At 45.6% G+C, this 23,302-nt stretch overlaps 1 protein-coding gene across 2 annotated transcripts in view; it reads right to left on the bottom strand.

The window, feature by feature from the left end:
• Positions 1–22,541, bottom strand: part of RASGRP2 (RAS guanyl releasing protein 2) — a 194,220-nt gene extending 171,679 nt beyond the window's left edge. Inside the window, exon 1 of one of the 2 annotated variants that reach the window (XM_088442506.1) lies at positions 22,355–22,541. The gene's annotated coding sequence lies outside the window, so the exon portion shown is untranslated. Of the gene's footprint in view, positions 1–3,095; positions 3,118–22,354 lie in introns of those variants that run through there. The other variant, XM_088442508.1, reaches the window with a different exon arrangement.
• Between the last annotated feature and the right edge of the window lie 761 nt (positions 22,542–23,302).

Below are 23,302 nucleotides of genomic sequence, written 5' to 3'. Positions count from 1 at the left end.
CGCTCCCACGGGTTGTCCGTCGCATCCTCAGATCTTTTGTACATGCAGAAAGGGTATACGTTTAGGATGCCGGCGGCCGCAATACCGGTCGCCGGCTTCCCGACTCCTCAATCCCGGCTAGGGTTAAATGACAGGCATCTAAAATCTAGACGCCTGTCATTACCCCTACGCCGGGCGCCGCGAGCGGACAGCCGCGGGGGGGGGGGGTAGGGTTAGGTTTAGGGCTCCCGGGGGGCTTAGGGATAGGCACCCCCCCGGGAGGGTTAGGGTTAGGCTTGGGGAAGGGGGGGTTAGGTACCCCCGGGGGGAGGTTAGGGTTAGGCATCCCCCTGGGGGGACTTAGGTTTAGGCAGCGGGGAAGGGGGGGGTTAGGTTTAGGCACTTAGAGGGGGAATTAGGGTTAGGCACTTGGGGAGAGGGTTAGGGTTAGGGGGTAGGTTAGGTTAGTTAGTACTTACCTGGGGGCGATCGGGATTTCCAGTGCTTTCGGGCTGCCGCTGCCGGGATCTCTTCCTCTGTTGGCCTGATGCTGCCGGGATTCGAACTGCCGGCTATGCGGCCGGCGGTATTACATACCGATTCCACAGAAAGATCTGATGATGTAGCTAGCATGGCCCCCGCTACCCACCGCCGTCGCTCCGTCGCTGCCGGCAAGTATGTATGCAATTACCGATGTCGGCACCCCCGCCTGGTCCCGTTCTAGTACTAATGACACCCTCATTCAATGTAATCAGTGCATCCAAAAAGTTTACTATACTGGCATCAATAGTATTGGTAAATTTAATGGGACTATCACTATCAATATCAATACTGTACTGCATAAAAAGCTCTTAGATCGCACCCAACCTTTTTAATAATGCAATAGTGTCAAGAAGATAATTTGGATAGCCAACCACACAAGGTTGTAGCAAGCTATCGAGGTACACTGACAATGGCTGGATCAGTGAGCCACGCGCAGCAATAATGGGTCTACCAGGTGGAGATTACATTCTACCTCAGATTTTCACACAAGTCCTAAAAGTAGATAAAGATAACCAAATCAAACAAATTAGACATGGTCATTTTTTTGAGGAAAATGATCCAATATCACATATCTGTGAATGGCAAAAGTTAGTTAGAGGCACTAACTCAGTATGAAAAATGAGACATCAAGTAAGCAATTCATGACTGGTACGGAGTGTAGGTAAGGTACATTATGTTTCTTTTATTTTTCTGCTGCTAATAAATTTAGCTGCAGATATTTACACCTTGGGCTGGAATACTAGTGGATAGAGGTGCAATGAGGAAGGGTCTTATGGTAAGTAAAGTATTTACATCCACTGTGCTACAAAAAAAATGGTGGGAAAGTACTTATTATAATAAAAGAGGCAAGATGTATTTTTTTTTTCAAAAGTTGTCACATTTTTTATTCTACTGAAGGGAACTCACATATTTAGAAAAAAAAAAGAAAAAAGGGGCACAGATTATTATAATGCAATACAAAGGAACACATGTTGCTGTTATTAGTTTATTATCATTATTAAACTAGAGGGGGCACTTATTTTTTTTTATAATTATTAATATTATTGTTAATAATAATAATACAAATAAATTATGAATATATTATTATTATAATAAATTAATTATTATTCATATTATATCACTAAAGGGGGCACATATTATTAAATAGATTATAGAGGGTGCATATTATTATTCAACTACATGTATTAAAGAGGGCACATTATTATTCGACTAAAGATGGCACGTTATCAAATAGATGAAAGAGGGCACATATTTTTATTATTCGATTAAAGGGTCACATATAATTATTATTTTACAGAAGTGGAGTTTTTTTTTATTTTTAAAAAGTCTGTTTATTGTACAGCAAAAATACATTATAACGACAAAGTAAAGCAAAGATACAAAATGTACATGGAGTATTTCATTTTTTCGAGGTTACATCATTCAACATAGTTGCTGTCCTCTTCATTTTCAGTTGGTTTTAGAACAGTAACTGAATACAAGAACACATTTGTATAAGAAAATATAGAAAATAAGTAAAAGAAAGGAGAGATAAAGTGAATATAAGAAAAATAAAAAAAACAAAATTGACAATAAAAACATAAGACGATGCGAAGTACTAAGCATAAAATTACAACAATAACCCACACCAATGTCAGATTTTTAGAAAACTTGTTGCAGAAATACAAGAAATGTATGAGAAATGCAAGGAAGGGAGCATCAAGACAAGGTGCATAAATGAGCATCACATAGAGTGGAAATGTTACGAACAATCTACTATATAAAAGCAAAAATTTGTCCTTCTGTCCTTCTATACAAATCCAAAGTTTACAAGCCACGATCATGAAATTTTACATATGAGCGTATTAAAACACGGCGGAGGCAAAAAAAAAAATTTAAATCGAAATTAATTACTGTTATTTTTTAATTAATGAAAAACCACAATTTTTGCATAGCCTTCGCCCTCTACAGGTCAGGTACGGAATTACAAAAGGATTTAGCTTATCTACTATTTTTTCTTTTCTATCTTCTCTGCTATATAAAAGCGAAAATTTGTCCTTCTGTACTTCTGTCTTTCTATATAAATCCACAGTTTACAAGCAAACATCGTGACATTTTACATACGAGCGTATTAAAACATGGCGGAGGCAACTAAAAAAATGTAAAATGGAAATTAATTACTGTTAATTTTGAATTAATTAAAAAACACAATTTTTTCTGGACGCTCATTGTGGGCCCTCACGGCATATGGGTAGGGCCTCGGAGCAATCGTTTTGTGTTGTCATGTTTTGTCATGATCTTAATGTTTATTATCGAAGAGACCTTTAGCAGGCTTTGCCAGCATTCTCAGCTCTCTGACTATATCAAATTACACAACAACATTCACTTCTTTTTTCCAACTGTGTCAAAATGATGACTTTGCAAGGACCCTGCTGTACTGTGAGCTGCACAAATATTACACATGGAATGCTTCTCCAAAAGTTTTTCTGCGCAAAAAACAGGGAGTCGCTGTAGATGGTCATCCTGGTATCAGAGCAACAGAAGCTCTTGGCCGTGTTTACACTGTACATCCTACAAATTTTGAATGCTTCTACCTTTATCTCTGAAGTTTGCTTTACACCGTTACAGGTCCTACTTCCTTAGGACTGTTGATGGGGAAGTTTGTCACACTTTTCGTGAGGCCTGCCTAAGGAGAGGTTGGGTGGAGGATGATGTGTAAACAAACATTCTTACCATATACACGTTGCGCCTTACAGTAGTGCTCCTACTCACGTTACGTCACACAGTAGCGTCCATTATTCACATTATACCACGCAGTATTGCTCCTTATTCACATTACACCACACCATATTGCTCCTTATTCACATTACACCAAACCATATTGCTCCTTATTCACATTACACCACACTATATTGCTCCTTATTCACATTACACTGCACTGTATTGCTCCTTATTCACATTACACCACACCATATTGCTCCTTATTAACATTACACCACACAGTAGTGCCCTTTATACAGTTTACACCACACAGTAGTGCCCTTTATACAGTTTTCACCACACACTAGTGCCCTTTATACAGTTTTCACCACACAGTAGTGCCCTTTATACAGTTTGCACCACCCAGGAGTGCCCATTATAAACATTACACCAAATAGTAGTGTGCCTTGTAAACATAATGCCACACAGTAGTAGCGAACCTTTTAGACATACAGTAATGCCCCTTACATATTATACCACACATTAGTAATGCCCTCATATACATAATGCCACACAGTAATGCCTCTTACTCATTATGTCACACATTAGTAATGCCCTCATACATATAATGCCACACATTATTACACCCCAGCCTCCCCACACCCACTGCACAGCACTCACTCGGCCAATAAAACTGTGACCTCTTAACCTCAGTCTGCCTGGCTCTGCAGATATTCCATGCTTGCGCTCCTCACTCTATGCTCAGTTTGGCACTGTGTGTCTCCCTGCAGACAGGCTGAGCCTGCTGGACTCCGCAAAATGCCCAAGGGAGGAGTTGCTGTTGCGGCTGGGCATGCGCAGCAGTCCTCCAGTGGCCATTTTTGTTACTGCCCGCTGCCCCCACTGTCTCTGCTCCCCACTGCTGCCGGCTGTATGAGCTGCCGCCCAATCGGAGCTGAAGTGAGAGCTCTGATCGCGGTAGGGCAGATAGAGCAAAGCTGCCGACAGCGACCGCCTGTCCCGGACCTGCCACTGCCCGCTGTCAAACTGAACCAACCCTATGCTTGGAATGTGTGCCCCTAGGCATTTACCCAGTAGCCTATGCCTAGGGCCGGCTCTGCCCTACCGGCCGCCACATGCACAATCCCCCCCCCTCAATTACAGAGTGAAAGTGGGTGGTCGGGGGCAGATGATGCGATTCGTGCTGGATCATCATAACCCCGCCACCTCTTTACAATGCCGGTATATCGGCATTGTATAGCAGGGGGCAGGGCCGCCACCACACTCCTGCCCTGCTCACAATATGGCTAAGACCACTTTTTCAATATTAAATGATAAAGGACCTCAATAACATAATTTTCAATTCACCTAAGGTGGGGAGGATTGTGATATCCGTAACCGTAACAGCCAAGAGAGGTATATTTGGTCCCATTGAGAAATCCACTTCCCAGGAGGAGAAGTCAGTAGGAAGAAGTCTGACTACTAGGGGGTAAATTTACTAAGAAACGAGTTTTGTAGATTTTTTTTCCCTAAAAACTCTTTACTTTGCCGTAACTCGAGTGAGTTTTCCATTTTTTCATACCGCAAATTTACTAAGAAGTGAGTTTAGCTGAAAGTGAGTTTTCCAATGGTGAAGTAGATCGAGATTTCTTTCCCTAGTTGCGAGTTTAGATGAGATTAATCACCCGAGATTGCAGTGTTTTCTCTCTTCGCAAAATTTTTCCCCCCTGTATTTAAAACCAGGACTGGCCCTGCAGCCTGGTGCTGGCTCCTAAATTAAGGTGGAAGCCTACTCATTTTGCTCTCCATAATTTTTGGAACCAGGACTGGCTGACAAGTGTGGGGCTGGTTATGGCTTTTGGGGGGGAACCCTACATCATTTAAAAAAAAAAAAAAACACTTTACATCAGGTATACAGGCAGAAACATACACAAATCATGCTGATCTGTGTATGTTTCTGGCAAACTTGCAGCTCAAGAGGTGGTTTATTTGAATCTTAGTAAATTCCCGAGTTGCATCTTTTTCATGAAAAGTACTTCCTAGTTTGGCCGATGGTGAGTTTTTTCGAGTTTGCTATCTCACACAAGTTTTAACAGTGAAAAGAGAGAAATCTCTCCCAAACTCATTCGAGTTTGTCTTTAGTAAATTTGCGAGTTGAAAAACATGCCTAAACTCACGTGAGATTGCAATCTCACACAAACTCGATTCTTAGTAAATTTACCCCCTAGTATAGCTTTCAAATGTTTAATTTTTTTTGGTAGTACAATAGATTATGTGATAATAAAGCATTGGGACTGTGGCATTTGAGGCAGTCACCAGATTGCGAATCAATAAAATGTTTCCCGAGAGCAGGGGAAACATAAGCTCTGTTTGAGTTTATATTATTAGACAAAATGGGCAAATATTTTTATTACTGTATTAAACTAAAGGACCCACAGATTATTAATATTAGATTAAGGGGGGCACACAAGACAGGGGTACTAGAGAAGCAAGTGCATGGCTAACCAAGCACAAGTTAAACTACTGTTTGGACTGTGAACCCAATTCAGACCCGAACGCCAAGCCACGGACGCACGCTATGGCTGATAATCGTCCATTTGCGCATTCGTATGCATCATTATGCGCATGTGCAATTCACTCCCTGTGTTCTCGGAAATTGTGCGCTCGTAGTACACAGACTGGACGCTAATTTGAGAGACAGTGCCGTTTGCAGGTGGTAACAGGGGAAGGTGCTTATGAACGGGGGAGTGGTGCTGCGAACGCAGGCTGGCTGGGCGTGTAAACGGCGTTTTATGGGTGGGAATAATTAGTAAAGATTGTACACGTCACTTGTTGTATTTCAGCCTGCAGTGATCGCAGTACTTGCGGCGGGGTAGGGTCTACCTCAAGCGCTGTGTGCAGCTCCGATGGCTGTTGATGGTTCTGTTTAATCATACTCTTCCTGGAGATGACATGTGTTAAGAAAGAAAAGTGGGCGTCTTTAGACCGGCGTGCGTTCGCTCTGCCGTCGCTCTCTAAGACATAGAAGGCGTCCTTACACCAGACAGTGCGATTGTGGAATTTGCATACCCGGCCCCTGTTGGCTGTGAGAGAGCGCAGTTTAGCGTCCGGGTCTGAATCTCCCCCTGTGTGTTTATCATGGTTTGTATATGTTGCTGTGCAATGCAGTGGGTCTTCAGTACACTGACACCAGTGCATTTTATACAGCAGTGATGTGTCTGTATATCTGAGAGTGCATAATATTAAGTTGTGCCCTTTGTGAAATAAACACACATAGCCCCCAGTGTCCTTCACAGGTGCAATACTCTGCTAATACAAAGTACTTAAGATTAGTATTTTGTGTTGTAAACGATTATACCAAAGTAGAAGATTAAGCATGATTGTGCATGGCACGAGTCAATCGTATAGGCCCTCTGGGCCTGATTCAGACCCGCTCGCAAGCGGGTCGATGTTGCCCTAGTGCGCATGTGCAAGACAGAGGGAGCTCCGTCGTGCGCATGCGCGAGACCCGAATAGCGACGGCCAAGCCGTCGCTATGGGTCTCGCACCAAAGAGGGTGTGCTGTCGATGGTGAGTGACAGCACGTCCCCTTTGGTGGGCGTGCCGGGGGCGTGGCTGCCCAGACGGAGGCGTTCCCATGGGAACGCCAACCGTCTGGGTCCGGCCCCACTGACATCACTAGTGATGTCAGTGGGAGTGCTTTTGGCTCTGATAGAGCCAAAAGCACTCCAGGGCTTGCGGCAGCGAGACCCTACAGCAGGGTCTCGTCGCAAGCCCGATGGTCGCGATGGTCTTGACCATCGCGACCATCTTTTTGGCCGCTCGCATAAGCTGTGGGTGGTCACCCACAGCTATGCGAGCGGCCAGGAGGCCGCTCCAATAATAGGTAGGACGGCCCTGATTCAGAGCGAGCGCTCTTGTCAGAGCGTCCGGCTCTGAATCAGGCCCTCTGTCTTTTGGCTTTTTACCCAGACTGGGTTATTTTTCCTGAATTTTGCGTCTTAATGCGCTAATCCATATAATAAGCGAGAAAGCGTGTCTGTGTGTTTGTCCTTTATGCAAGGCCAGAGTTTTGGACCTAGCTCCACTAACTGTTGCAGGGTTGTGTAGTTTGACCAGGATTAGGTTATTGCCTAGGTTTGAACTTCATTATGGCCACACACTGTCACACAATCTCTAAAACAGGGACACTCTTAAATTACACAGGTGCCGGGGCTGGCTCCAGTGGAAACTGGCAATCTGCCAAAAACCTGTGACGCATGCAAGTTCATAATAAATCCAGAGTTATGGGCCTATTCATAATGACATAATTATCACTAGTGATAATTATGTTTTAAACTCGCTGCAAGTTTAAAAAATCTTTTGAAGGCATTCGTCATGCCTCACTAACAAAAGTATCACTTCCGAAAAGCTGCTCTTTCGCGGAGTCAGCTTTTCGGAAAAGTGATACTTTTCCCCCGACAAGTGAGGTATCCATAAGGATTTCCTCTTACTGCGTCTGCCCTCCCCCTCTGTATTGCCTGCTGTATTTCACCCCCTTCCCCCTGAGGCCCCCGGTGTCCGAACTTTGGGGGCCACATAGCAAGATCTTAAAAGAGCTCCCCCAGAGTTAAAAAAAAACACATACATTTGCCTCAACACAAAGCCCATTCATGTTATGCCACACAGAGCCCATTCAGGTTATGCCACATAGTACCCCTTATACACATTATGCCACACAGTAGTACTGCCCCTTATACATTATGCCACACAGTAATGTCCTTTACAGATTATGACACATAGTAGTAGTGCCCCATATAACACATTATGCCATACAGTAATGCCCCTTATAACATTATTTCACACAGTAATACCTCTTACACATGCAGTCCCCAGCAACACCTCCCCGTCTCCCTCCAGCAGTCTCTCCCCTCCCCCGATGCATGGATAAACAGTTCCGGCGCAATTAGAATCTGGTGCTGGTTGTGAGCCAATTAGAGCTCGCGGACCAGCAGCTAATCAGTAGCCGCCACTGCTGATTGGCTGCCAGTCCGCAAGCTCAGATTGCCTCGCAACCGACGGCGCTATCTCTCCATGTCTGCCTGCCGGTGTGACAGCTGTAATTAGCTGTGGCCGGCACCGAATCAACACTGCTGCTATCCAGACCCTCCTCACCTGCCCTGACTGGACCGGCCCACCTTCTGTGCGTGTCTGGGTGCAGGGGGAGCAGCGGGCCAAAGAGGCAGCTTGGGCACCATAGCAGCAGCACCACTTGCATCCACACCAGTTATGCCACTGTTTACATGCATGCTAGCAAACAGTGGGGTCCTTTTCAGGATCAATGGAATGGGGTTATAGGCGAGGACAATGTAAACAAATAAAAGCTGCAGGTGTACTTCAGGGTCCAGTATTCAACCCGGGCAACGGCAGTATCCCAACTAGTCTATATAATAAGCGAGAAAGTGTGTTTGTGTGTGTCTGTCTGTCTGTTTGTCCTTTATGCACGGCCAGAGTTTTTGTACTTAGCTCCACTAAATTAGGCATGTTGGTGTAGATTGACCAGGATTAGGTTTTTGGCTATGTTTGAAGTTCGTCAGGGCCATGGAGGTCTACATGGTGCCCACCAAGTGGAGTCTCTGATTTGAAATTTTGGTTTAAGCTAGTTCGCTCAGGATGTCTTCCAGTGCCTAAAACTGCACTGATATGATGCCACAGGCCATACCGACTTTGCAGAACTCCTCCCCGGGAGCAGACTGGAGAGGAGACTCTGCAAACATCTTCGGTGGCCTGGCCGGACTGTAGACGTCATTAGGCCCTGCCCCACCACAGGAAAAGACAGCGATTTGCGGGTCCGCGAGGATGGGACGGGGCTAAATGACGCAATTTGCGGAATTTTAGCCCGCCCCCTCCAGATGGACCCGTGAATTCCTAGGAAAATCTCCCCATCCTGCCCACTTCACTTGGAAGTGGGCGGGATACGGGAGACCTGCCTACACTTTCGGGGTGCGGGGGGCTACCCGAAAAATGCTGCTGGCTGTATTACATACTGATTCCATCCCAACTAGTAGTGAAATTAATACTTAAAGTTAGTATTTTTTGTTGCAAAGGAATTGGTATAAAGCAGATAGACAGTATAAAATAGCAGATGCACAGACTCTGTGACCATAGAGCATGGGACCGCTCAATTCACACGTTATTGATGGCGCTTGGCTAATGCATGTGAACTGCAACCTCTTCCTGTTTTGGTAGCTGAAAGTCTGCAACTCACATGATTGAGCAGATCTGTGTGTTTTCCCTTTATAGCAGAAAGGAACCAAAAGCAGCAATAAATGAGAAACAAGGAAAACTGATTTGAGATATACTAAGCCTTAGAGACATAAAGTGAATAAAGTGCCAACCAATCAGCTCCTGACTGTCACTTTACAGGCTGTGTTTAAAAAATGACAGTTAGGAGCTGATTGGTTTGTACTTTATCTCTAGCCAAGGCTTAGTACAGGGATGGGGAACCTCAGGCCCGGGGGTCGTATAAGGCCCTCTGAATCATTTGTTCTGGCCCTCTGAGCTTTTCTCTGCTAGCCTCATCTGGCTAGCAGGTTTCCTAGAATGGCACCCTGCAGCCAGAATCTATGCAGCAGTGCCGCCAAGAGCGTCCTTAGGACACTTCAGAGGGTCACACCGCTGCTCCCCAAAGCATCCTCAGAATGTTCCTCGCATTGCTGTAATCACCGAATATTGTGGCTCCGCCCCGTGCGACATCACACAGATGGGCGTGGCTTGCACCAGGCCCGCGAATAATGTTATATATATCAAAATGGCCCTCGGCAGAAAAAAGGTTCCCCACCCCTGGCTTAGTACATCTACCCCATAGTGAGAATTGGTGAGTATGAAAAAACTTGAATAACTATAACCCCCATGACAACATGGGAACCATCATTCCACCTGAATAAACAGATCAGTCCAATTTAGTTACACAAGTGGCCAAATTGCAGTGATTTTTTTTTTTGGGTGGTTAGGCAAACATCCAGACTCCTGCATGTGCTGGGAATGTTAGGGAGCCAATACAATTAGAAGCGCGTTGCGAAAGCCAGACATTGCGATGTGAACAGGGTATTAGACTGAAAGGATCCTTAAAAAAACCTGGTAGTTGCAAGGGTTGAACCCGGGATCTACCAGGGTCACGATGTAGTGTAAAAGGGTAACCCAGGTCATGCAACCCGGGACACATTTACAGCCGGCGCTTGGAGATGATATAATTTCCAAGCGCCGACACTGCACCCATGTGCAGTGACATGGCTCATCCGGGAATGGGGCAACCTGTCTGAAAAGGGTCTGAGCCAGGTCGCATCCGTGTTGGGACCCGCATCAAAATCACGGGTGTGACACAGCATTTTGATCTGTAAGGGATATTACCAGTGTTAATTTTCAGCAGGAACTCAGGGCCTAATTCAGACCCGCTCGTGAGCGTTGACCACCCACAGCTATAGCGAGCAGCCAAAAAGATGGTTTGTGATGAGACCCTTGTGGTAGGGTCTCGTCTGCCGCAAGCCCAGGAGTGCTTTTGGCTCTATCAGAGCCTCCGAACGCCTCCGTCTGGCTAGCCACGCCCCCAGCACGCCCAACAAAGGGGGCGTGCTGTCACTCACCATCGACAGCACACCCCCTTTGGTCCGAGACCCATAGCGACGGCTATGCGGGTCTCGCGCATGCGCACGACGGAGCCGGCACTAGCAAGCGGGTCTGAATCAGGCCCTCAGTTCCTGAACCTCTCATTAACTATGATGTAATGTCCTGGGCCAAAATGTAATATAAGATAAGTTTTATTTTAGAGTCTCTTTTGAGTGCCTTCTTTTCTAAATACTCATATATATATATATATATATATATATATATATATATATATAATCTCATGTAGATGGGCGCTCCAGGTAGTTGCTTAATATGCCGTGGTGCCTTCCTATGTAGAGTATTTACCAAGCAGGTCTTCCCAGAACAGAAGGAGGTGGCACTCCACCGGACTTGTATTAGAAATTCAAGTGCATATTTAATAAGCCGACGTTTCAAAGCCGATATGGCTTTGTCATCAGGGTGTGTAAGAACACCAGAATGAATGCACCTTATTCATGTTTACAGCCTATATAAGGTAAGCACGTATCACTGTATGTTGTTGCATTTTCACACCCTGATGACAAAACCATATCGGCTATGAAACGTCGGCTTATTAAATATGCACTAGAATTTCTAATACAAGTCCGGTTGAGTGCCGCCTCCTTCTGTTCTGGGAAGACCTGCTTGGTGTATATATATATATATATATATATATATATATATATGCTTTATTATATATTTTTATAAGTTATTTCTTATGCGTTATTATTTAATCATTATTCATACAATTCTAAAAGGTGTGCCCGGTTATAGAGCCACATGTTGCAACTCTTCAGCTTTTTGAATAACTATTTTTACAGGTGAAGTTAGACATATATATGTCCTAGAAGGCTCCTTCAGTGCTGCATATAGTAATCTCCGACCAATTGGAATAGTCATAGCAATTATTAATCTGCAGGAAGGTACAAGCATTTTCTTTTATGACTGACTACCTGCAAGTTCCTTGCTGTTCTATCCAGGGCCGGGGCAAGGTTTTTTGGCAGCCTAGGCATCGCTCCAACCTAGCCCCCCCCCCCCCCCTTCCTTCGGATAGCTACAAAAGCCCTTATACAGTGCCCCTAGTAGTGGTCCCCTCTATGCAGTGCTCCCAGTAGTGGTCCCCCTATGCAATGCCCCTTATATAGTGCCCCCAGTAGTGCCCCTTGTACAGTGCCACCAGTAGTGGTCCCCCTTATGCAGTGCCCCCAGTAGTTGTCTCCCCTATGCAGTGCCCATTATACACAGACAACAACAAATAACACAAGACTCACCTGAATCCCCTCTCCTGCACCCGCCGTCGTTCGCTCCTCCGTCCTCACGCTCAGCACTATGGGAGAGACGTCATGACGTCTCTCCCATCACCCACTACGGGAGTCGGAAGGCGGAGCACATGAATGAGCTCCACCCCGGCTCCAGCAGTGGGCTCAGCAGCCAATGAGAGTCTGTCTGACTCTCATTGGCTGCTAATACAAAAACACAGCCGCTGGGTAGTACGAGTGAACTACCTTGCACCGGTGTGTTTGTTACTGTATAGTGCGCGGTCCGTACTACACTGACTGGGACCACTGACATGTTTTTGTTCTGGGACCCAGCTGCGTCCTCAAGTGGCCAGCGCTCTAGGCAGCTGCCTAATGGTAGGGCCGGCCCTGGTTCTATCCTATGATTGTAGATATGTAGATGTGCTGCGGTGTCCCGGGGGGGGGGGGAGTTAGGGTTAGGCACCCCCCCGGGAGGATTAGGGTTAGGCTAGGGGAAGGGGGGGTTAGGGTTAGGCCCCTCCCCCAGGAGACAGGTCTAGGCTGTGGGGGAGGGGGGTTTGGGTTAGGCACCCCTAAGGGAGAGGTAGGAGGGGGTTAGGTTAGTTAGTACTTACCTTAGCTGCCTGCTGGATCTTCACTGGTGCCGGTCTTCCGGCGTAGGGATTTGAACCGATATATATATATATATATTGAATGCACCAAATTTTGTATAAAAATAAATGCTCCTACCCAATAAGCAAATGTGGTTTACTTAAACAGGCAATTATAATATGGTGTGCGCAAATAATTATGCACAGTGCGTCCGCATTATAATTGGACCAGAGAACACAAAATCAATAAACATATAAAATACATACAGTATATAATTTATTGCACATAGACTGAGAGACTACCTGTCTTACCAAAAGGAGTAATATTATAAACCAAATTAATAATCTATATACCTGTAAAAATAGAGCAGCCTTAAGGTGCGTATCCACTAGCAGATAGTGGAACGACAGTACGATTACAACTTTGTAATCATACAGTCATTCCTCTTCCCCTGCAGTGCCTACACTGAATGATTTCTCGTTCAGTGTAGGCACCCTCCCTCATCCCTGAACATGGTCAATCTCTCGTTAACGGCAGATTGACCGATATGTTCAGACGATGATTGATGTCGGAAACGACCAGCAGGAGCGCGCATCGCTGGTCGTTTGCGACATTTTCATGCCAGATATCGATACTGTTATCGTTCAATCGCTCATTTTAATCGACAAGTGGATACCCGCCTTTAGAGCCAGACCTCCCCTGTAAAGGGGCCTATCCATTAGCAGATAAATTGAATGACTTAACGATATATCGTCCAGTCGTTCAATTTATCTGCTAATGGATAGGCCCTGAACGATGACAGATGCGCACTCCCGCGGCCGATAAAATTTATCTTTTGTCTCTCCAACATGTTGGTCAATTATCGCATATCGCTGCCAGATATTAGAAATATCTGGCAGTTTATATGCGGTAAATGACGAACAAAGAACGATATTAGCAGCAGCTACAAAGCACTGGAGAGAAAAAAATCCACTCCCTGAATGATGTCATGCAATATCGTTCATCGTTCGTCTTTTGCAAATATCTGTCATGTACATGACCGATATCTTTCAGCACAGCCACCGGAATTTTCAATAGATATCTTTTGTCTTTCATCGTTCAGAAAAACATCTGCTAATGGATAGGCCCCTTAACACTACAATAAAGTCACAAATGTTGTCTGATTAGTTTGTATGCCAGTACTAATTTTGAGTGCCAGTCCAGTTCTGACCATACCATTCTGCCTTAGGGATTCAGAGCTGAACGCTCTGACCAGAGCGCTCGCTCTGAATCAGGGCCCTCCTACCTTTTTTGGAGCGTCCTCATGGACGCTCGCATAGCTGTGGGTTACCACCCACAGCTATAGCGAGCGTCCATGATGATGGTTGTGATGGTCACCATCGGGCTTGCGACGGAGACCCTGCGGTAGGGTCTCGCTGCCGCAAGCCCTGGAGTGATTTTGGCTCTATCAGAGCCAAAATCACTCCCACTGACATCACTAGTGATGTCAGTGGGGCCGGCTTGAGACGGTAGGCGTTCCCATGGGAACGCCTCCATCTGGCAGGCACGCCCACCAAAGGGGGCGTGCTGTCAATTGACAGCACGCCCCCTTTGGTGCGAGACCCGGAGCGATGGTGAGCCCGTCGCTCGCCGGGTCTCGCGCATGCGCACGACGGAGATCCCTCCGTCGTGCGCATGTGCAGTGGGGAACATCGACCCGCTTGCGAGCGTCCTGCCGCTCGCGAGCGGGTCTGAATGACCCCCTTAGTTCAGTTTTGGTTCTGACAGAGGGCCTGATTCAGAGCCGGATGCTCTGACCAGAGCGCTCGCTCTGAATCAGGGCCCTCCTCCTTGAAAATGGAGCGGCCTCCTGGCCGCTCGTATAGCTGTGGGTGACCACCCACAGCATATGCAAGCGGCCAAAAAGATGGTCGCGATGGTCTTGACCATCGCGACCATCGGACTTGCGACGGAGACCCTGCGGTAGGGTCTCCCTGCCACAAGCCCTGGAGTGACTTTGGCTCTATCAGAGCCAAAATCACTCCCACTGACATCACTAGTGATGTCAGTGGGGCCGGCTTCAGACGGTAGGCGTTCCCATGGGAACGCCTCCGTCTGGCAGGCACGCCCCCGGCACGCCCACCAAAGGGGGCGTGCTGTCAATCAACATCGACAGCACGCCCCCTTTGGTGCGAGACCCGGAGCGATGGAAAGCCCGTCGCTCCCCGGGTCTCGCGCATGCGCACGACGGAGCTCCCTCCGTCATGCGCAGTGGGGAACATCGACCCGCTTGCGAGCGTACTGCCGCTCGCGAGCGGGTCTGAATGACCCCCAGAATACTCTACTTTACAAATGGAGTAATGTCTACCTTATTGTCACCAATATTTTTGCCAACTGATGTCCCTTTCCATCTTCTGCTACTATAAACACTGAAAAAAAAAACTTTTCCTTGTGCTTTTTTAAACATGTCTGAAACAAAGATCTGTTGCTATAGCTTGGTGAGTTGTAAATCACCATATGCAAATCACCATATGTAATAGAAATCTCCTGCAAAGGCTATCAATGGGGACTACGATCTGCCTACTACGTTAAAAATTCAGACAAGCTTCAATTTTCAGTGTTTGGCCGCATTGGATTACGCCACCCTGGGACAACATAAACCGATTTATGCCTCTCCCGCAGCCTCCATCCAGCCCCCGAATCTGACACTGTGTGCATGCACAGTGTCAGTTCCCCCAGAGGAGCCTACCAATAATGTGAAAGACTCCTCATATATAGGCCCCCATACACTAGAGACAGATTGACATAATTCCCCAATACCCAGGCGTCGGGTTCGGGACATCAGTGAAATGTTGTATCTCACTGATTTGCAGACCACGATGTGATCATGTTCAGCGAATTGGGTTTATTTAACATGTAGAATTTCACCGATTCCACAACAGATCAGAAACCATTGACGACCGCCGCTCCGATCGGGGGGTAGCAGCTCAGTGGAAAAGGGTCCCTGAAAAATAACTGGGATGGACCTGGGTAATGGTGCAGTGTAAATGGTGCGACCTGGGTTATCAGACCCGGGTCATGCCTAAAATGAGCTGATTGGTGGCTGTAGAGCAGTCACCTCCCACTTTTTGTGACCTCAAGTTTAGCTGGGCAGACCCGGATTCAGTGTGAACGGGGCTGACCCAGGAATAACCTTGATCAACGGTGCAGTATAAACGGGGTCTGACCTGGGTTTGAACCATGTCCGAAAACCCAGGTCAGACCCGGGTTGTTGGTGGAAAATGTGTATTAGAAAACAAGTTTACAGTAAGTGGAAAAAAAAATGCAATTGTTAAATATTAAAGTTAAACATAATGTATTCAATGTTAGGGCATTGCATATTATATGCACATTTAATACAGTATCATTCTATGAAAAGCTATATACTTTGAACATCATGGAGCGGATTCAATTAGCCACGAAAAGCTGAGTTCAGCGAAAAGTGCAATGTTTTCGCCTCATTCGCGTGTTTTGAGGCAAAGTTTTCGCCCGCTTACTCAATGCACGCACCTGCTATTCGCCCTATTCAATTGTAAAATAGGCGAAAACGCATATGGGCAAATGAAGCGAATAGCGGAACTGGCGAAGAGGTAAATTTTTTGAGGGGAAATCAGTCTGTACCCCCAATAAAGCCTAACTCACCTGGGGAATCAATATAGAAGTGTATTATTAGCCATAATAAAAGTAATTAAGGATCTTATTTTGAGTCAAAGGGCTGTTACATGCATATTATTATTATTACCGGTTATTTATATATAGGGCACACATATTCCGCAGCGCTTTTACAGAGAATATTTGGCCAATCACATCGGTCCCTGCCCCCAGTGGAGGTTACAATCTATACTCCCTACCACATGCGCACACACATACACACTAGGGTTATTTTTTGTTAGGAGCCAATTAGTCTACTAGTATATTTTTGGAGTGTGGGAGGAAACCGGAGCACCCGGGGGAAACCCACGCAAGCACAGGGGGCATATACAAACTCCACACAGGTAGGGCCGAAGTGAGAATTGAACCCACGACCTTAGTGCTGTGAGGCAGTAATGCTAACCATTACACCGTCTGTGCTGCCCATATTTGCATAAGTGTGGAAAAATGATATTTAGCAATGTTTTTTTATGAAAAATAATTGCTGTAGTTAAATTGGGGGTACATGTAAATGGATACTAGTATATTTTGGGGTTTGTAAAGTGCAGAATACAAAATTGATAAAAATATACCTGTTGTAGCAACCTGAAATCATAAAAACTCCTGTCCCATCCATACAGCACCCCAAAATACCTATCCCAGTACTTTAGCCCAATTTTCAAACACTTTTTGCATTTTCACCCCAAAATTTAATTTTTTTTTGCCTAATTAGTCATTAGGGGGGTGCCCAAAGGGTTCTGAACCAAGTCCCCACTTCTTTACTCAAAAATAGGGATTTTACACTTCTTTTCTCCTGCCTTTTGGTGGGGAAACTTTTTCGCCTGTTTTTGCCTATGGAGTTTTTGCCTAGGTGAAAACGTCCTGGAATTGAATAGGGCGAAAGTTCAGAAATAGGGTAAATCCCTGGTCTGACCCGGCTTGGAACCGAGGAGCTCATTCAGACCTGTTCGCTATGCTGCGCTCTCTCGCAGCAGGGCGATTGTTGCAAACTGCGCATGCGTATAAGTTGCAGTGCGCGTGCGCGAACCAGTCACTGCGTTCCGAAATCGTGCGCTTGTAGCACAAAGACTGATCACTACTCTGAGTGATAGATAATGCTGTTTGTGGGTGGTAAGATGGGAAGGTCCAGGAAAACGGGGGAGTGGATGAACGAACGCAGGCATGTCTGACCGTCAAAACGGCGTTCTTTGGGCGTGCATAATTGGCATGGAAGCGTCATTGTACACGTCACCTGGTTGAATTTCAGCCTGCAGTGATGGCAGTGCTTTGGGCGGGGTAGGGTCTACCTCAAGGGCTGCGAGCACCTCCGATGGCTCTTGATGTTACTGATTATTCATACACTTCCTGGAGATGACGTGTGCTTAGAATGAAAAGTGGGCGTCATTAAACCGGCGTGCAATCACTCTGCCGTCGCTCTCTAAAGGCCCCCATACATCAGAGATGGATTGCAGCAATCGTGCAATTTGCAATCGATTGTGTATAAAAATCTGCAATGTATGGGCTTCACAGATCGCAGATTGCAACCAAAAAGTGATTGGAATTGTTTAATCAGATTGTCCAACATGTTGGATTTCACATATTGATTGGGGCTGTAGATTGCTAGTGTATGGCCATGATCAGCAGATTTGCAGACCGTTTCTAGCAAAATGATGGGCCTTTCAAGATTGCCAGATCTGTGTTTGCTGCAATCGATCTGCAAATCACTGAAAAAGATCTGTAGTGTATGGGCGCAGATTGCTCAATTGGGAAATCCTTAGTTCGGGCAATAAATCTTCAAATTGTTCAATTGTGGTTTTCAGATTGCTGATGTATGGAGGCCTTAAGACATAGAGGGCGTACTTAAGCCTGGCCGTGCGATCGCGGAATTTGCATATCTGCCCACTGACGACTGCGAGAGAGGGCAGCATAGCATACGGGTCTGAATGAGCTCCTGTATTCCAAATCCCGGGTCACCCCCGGGATTTTGGTGGAAAAGGGGTATAACAGTATTATATCCGCACCATTACAGCAACATAAAGTGCACATACCATTACACAACTAATAGTATTACATCTGCACCAGTACAGCAACACAAAGTGCACATCCCACTACACAATAACAGTTTTATATCTGCACCAGTGCAGCAACACAAAGTGCACATAACACCACACAATAACAGTATTATATCTGCACCAGTACAGCAACACTAGAGGATATACCACTACACAATACCAGTAGAGCAACACTTAGAGCACATACCACTACACAACACCAGTATTATATCTGCACCACTACAGCAACACAAAGTGCACATACCACTACACAATACCAGTATTATATCTGCATCCATACAGCAACACTTAGAGCACATACCACTACACAATAACAGTATTATGGGCGGGATGTACTAAGGTTGCGGTGAACATTCCGCCAGTCACCCCAACCTTACTAATTGCATATGTACTAACATATGCGATTAGTATCTCAAAGGACAGCTCTTGCGATAAGAGCTGCCATTTGCAAAGCAGCCGACGCTGGGCGAGGGGGTCCCCGTGGGACCCCGCCCCTCCAAGCCTCGGGAGCTTCCTGCTGGTGACCTGTGCAGGAAGCCCTGGGCTCCTCCTCCCTGCACCAGCAAGAAGATTAGGAGGAGGATTAGGAGGCGGAGGACCTAGGAGGACTAGGGCCGGCGACCAGGAGACTCAGGTGAGGGCCAGTGTTGGGCGACTGCGGGGTGGCGAAGCGACAGGTGCGGCATGCTGTAAGAAGCCCATAAGCTTCTATAGGGTAATGCCAGGTTTTTCTGGCATTACCCTCCGCACCGATAATAGGGTGGCCGACGCTTAGTGCATATGGAAATGCGGTAAAAACCCCAAAAAGAGGGGTTTTACCGCATTTTTCCTGTTGTACATCCCCAGGTGAAGGAAGGCACCCAGCAACAGTGATTTTACTCTCTCGTGGAGGATCCCCTGAACTATCTGCTCACATTGCTCAGGACGGAACAGAGTGATCATGCAGCCGCTTACCAAAAAACGGACAGAGTGAACACCGCTGACAGCACGTCGGCTAGCTGCACTGACTGTGAACAGAAGGTCACTCGGTAGGGTAAGACAGGGAAAGTTTTTCAGTACTTATTGTGCAACACAAAGTGCACATACCACTACACAATAACAGTATTATATCTGCACCAGTACAGCAACACTAGAGCACATACCACTACACAATAACAGAATTATATCTGCACCAGTACAGCCACATTTAGAGCACATACCACTACACAATAACAGTATTATATCTGCACCAGTACAGCCACATTTAGAGCACATACCACTACACAATAACAATATTATATCTGCACCAGTACAGCAACACTAGAGCACATACCACTACACAATAACAGTATTTTATAGCAGTAGAACAACACAAAGTGCACATACCAGTACGCAATAACAGTATTATCTGCACCAGTACAGCAACACTAGAGCATATACCACTACACAATAACAGTATTATATCTGCACCAGTACAGCAACACTAGAGCACATACCATGACACAATAACAGTATTATATCTGCACCAGTACAGCAACACTAGAGCACATACCACGACACAATAACAGTATTATATCTGCACCAGTACAGCAACACTAGAGCACATACCACGACACAATAATAGTATTTTATAGCAGTAGAACAACACAAAGTGCACATACCACTACGCAATAACAGTATTATATCTGCACCAGTACAGCAACACTAGAGCACATTCCACTACTCTACACTATACCAGTATTATATCTGCACCAGTACAGCAACACTAGAGCACATTCCACTACACTATACCAGTATTATATCCACACCAGTACAGCAACACTAGAGCACATACCACTACACAATAACAGTATTATATCCGCACCAGTACAGCAACACTAGAGCACATACCACTACACAATCACAGTATTATATCTGCACCAGTACAGCAACACTAGAGCATATACCACTACACAATAACAGTATTATATCTGCACCAGTACAGCAACACTAGAGCACATACCACGACACAATAATAGTATTTTATAGCAGTAGAACAACACAAAGTGCACATACCACTACGCAATAACAGTATTATATCTGCACCAGTACAGCAACACTAGAGCACATTCCACTACTCTACACTATACCAGTATTATATCTGCACCAGTACAGCAACACTAGAGCACATTCCACTACACTATACCAGTATTATATCCGCACCAGTACAGCAACACTAGAGCACATACCACTACACAATAACAGTATTATATCCGCACCAGTACAGCAACACTAGAGCACATACCACTACACAATCACAGTATTATATCTGCACCAGTACAGCAACACTAGAGCATATACCACTACACAATAACAGTATTATATCTGCACCAGTACAGCAACACTAGAGCATATACCACTACACAATAACAGTATTATATCTGCACCAGTACAGCAACACTAGAGCACATACCACTACACAATAACAGTATTATATCTGCACCAGTACAGCAACACTAGAGCATATACCACTACACAGTATCAGTATTATATCCGCACCAGTACAGCAACACTAGAGCACATACCACTACACAATACCAGTATTATATCTGCACCAGTACAGCAACACTAGAGCATATACCACTACACAATAACAGTATTTTATAGCAGTAGAACAGCACAAAGGGCCTGACTCAGAGCCGCTCGTAAGCGGCCGCTCGTTCGCTCCGAGCGATGTTTGCCCAACTGCGCATGCGTACGGATCGTTATACGCATGCGCGAACCAGTCAGTGCGGTCGAAATTCATGTGCTCGCAAAATAGCGAATGCCTCATAATTTGAGTGACAGGAGGAGGCGTATGTGGGTGGTAACCGGGGAAGGTGCTTGAAAACGGGGAGTGGAGAGCCGAACGCAGGCGTGCTTAAAGGTCAAAACGGGCATTTTAAGGGTGTGCATAATTAAAACAGCAGCGTCATTGACCACGTCACTGGGTTATTTTATAGCCAGTACTGCTCGCAAAATTGTGGTAGCAAAAACCAACCCCACGAATAGCGAGCAGTTCATACCTTGGTCGATGTACTCGATTAATCTAATAAATAGTGGACCTGACGTAGGATGCGAGTGGCCAGGGGGCGTATTTTTTAAAAAAACGACCGCAAGTTTTGTTCGCTCGTTCAGACCTAGAGGCGTGAACAGATAGCAAAGAGCGAACAGTTGATTTGAATAGCCACCCCTATTTTCTGGACGAGCGAGCGCAAATTGCGTCCGGCTCTGAATCAGGCCCAAAGTGCACATACCACTACACAATAACAGTATTATATCTGCACCAGTACAGCAACACTAGAGCATATTCCACTACACTACACTATACCAGTATTATATCTGCACCAGTACAGCAACACTAGAGCACATACCACTACACAATACCAGTATTATATCTGCTCCAGTACAGCAACACTAGAGAACATACCATTACACAATAACAGTATTATATCTGCACCAGAACAGCAACACTAGAGCATATACCACTACACAATAACAGTATTATATCTGCACCAGTACAACACTAGAGCATATACCACTACACAATACCAGTATTATATCTGCACCAGTACAACACAAAGTGGACATACCACTACACAATAACAGTATTTTATAGCAGTAGAACACAAAGTGCACAAACCACTACACAATAACAGTATTTTATAGCAGTAGAACACAAAGTGCACAAACCACTACACAATAACAGTATTTTATAGCAGTAGAACACAAAGTGCACATACCACTACACAATAACAATATTTTATAGCAGTAGAACAACACAAAGTGAACATACCACTACACAATAACAGTATTTTATCTGCAACAGCACTCAACAAAAAGTGCATATAACTCTACACAAAATTAACAGTATTACCTGCACCAGTACAGCATCGCAAAGTGCACACACCACTACACAATAACAGTATCCAGACACCAGTACAGCACACATATAGCCCTTACCTCTCTGCAGCAGTTGTGGCAGCGCACAGCTCCCGTCTGTCACTTTATCAACGCCCAAAACACCCTCCTCTGATACAATTTAAGTTACACTTCCTCCCAGTGCATCTGGCCAGGAAACAGCAACAGATAATCAACATACTGTGTAGTAGTACATTTAACCCCAACACAACAACATCCTCTTCTGCTGCCCGAGAGCAGGGCAGTCCTGTCACTATCCCCGTGTGGCCGCTGCCACAGATCTAACATCGCGTCGCGGGAGGCTGCTGCGTTTTGTTACTGTCGTTATTACATGATTTGTACAACGTGGTCGTGTCTATAGGGATCTCCAGGCTCCTACACATGATCTGTAAGAAGTATCATCATTACCAAAAGATAATTTCTAGGCAAAGAGGTACAGAGGTTACAGTAGTATGGGGGAGTCAGGGCTACTTGCTAATACATTTTGGTACAGTATATACACATTTCAGAGTAATATTCTATTAGAAGCAGGTTTGTTGGTATTATGGGTGTGCTGGGGATTGGCATCTACAATTTTTCAAAACGATAAGTATTCATGCCCACTGAAACGCGATTTATAGATCGAATATGAAGACATGCTTATTCGGACGCATGTGCGTCTGTGTCGCTTGCTCCAGTCGCGTCTGTGACTTTATGCTAATGCTGCTACAGAGCACTTCCCTGGTGTACAGCCATATGTCTTGATGTGCAAAGACTGAGAATACCAATGTAAGCTACTTTAGGGGCCCATATATCAATGAACGCTTTTGCAATGCCTGTAACGCCTATGATCGCATTGCAAAAAGCGATCCTATCGGCCGGGTGCATCATGCGGGATGGGGTCCGAAAGGAGCCCGTCCCTGCGATGTCTCTGGTGAGCTGCCGGCCAGTGCAGGGGGTGCTGTGCATGCGTAGTCCCGTGGACAGCACATACACATCCGCCATAGCCGG

The sequence above is a fragment of the Taudactylus pleione genome, unplaced genomic scaffold, assembly GCF_031769625.1.
Source record: "Taudactylus pleione unplaced genomic scaffold, aTauple2 ptg000313l, whole genome shotgun sequence".
NCBI lineage: Eukaryota > Metazoa > Chordata > Amphibia > Anura > Myobatrachidae > Taudactylus > Taudactylus pleione.
The sequence above is the reverse complement of the archived record's forward strand: the minus strand, read 5'-3'. Positions and strand labels throughout refer to the sequence as shown.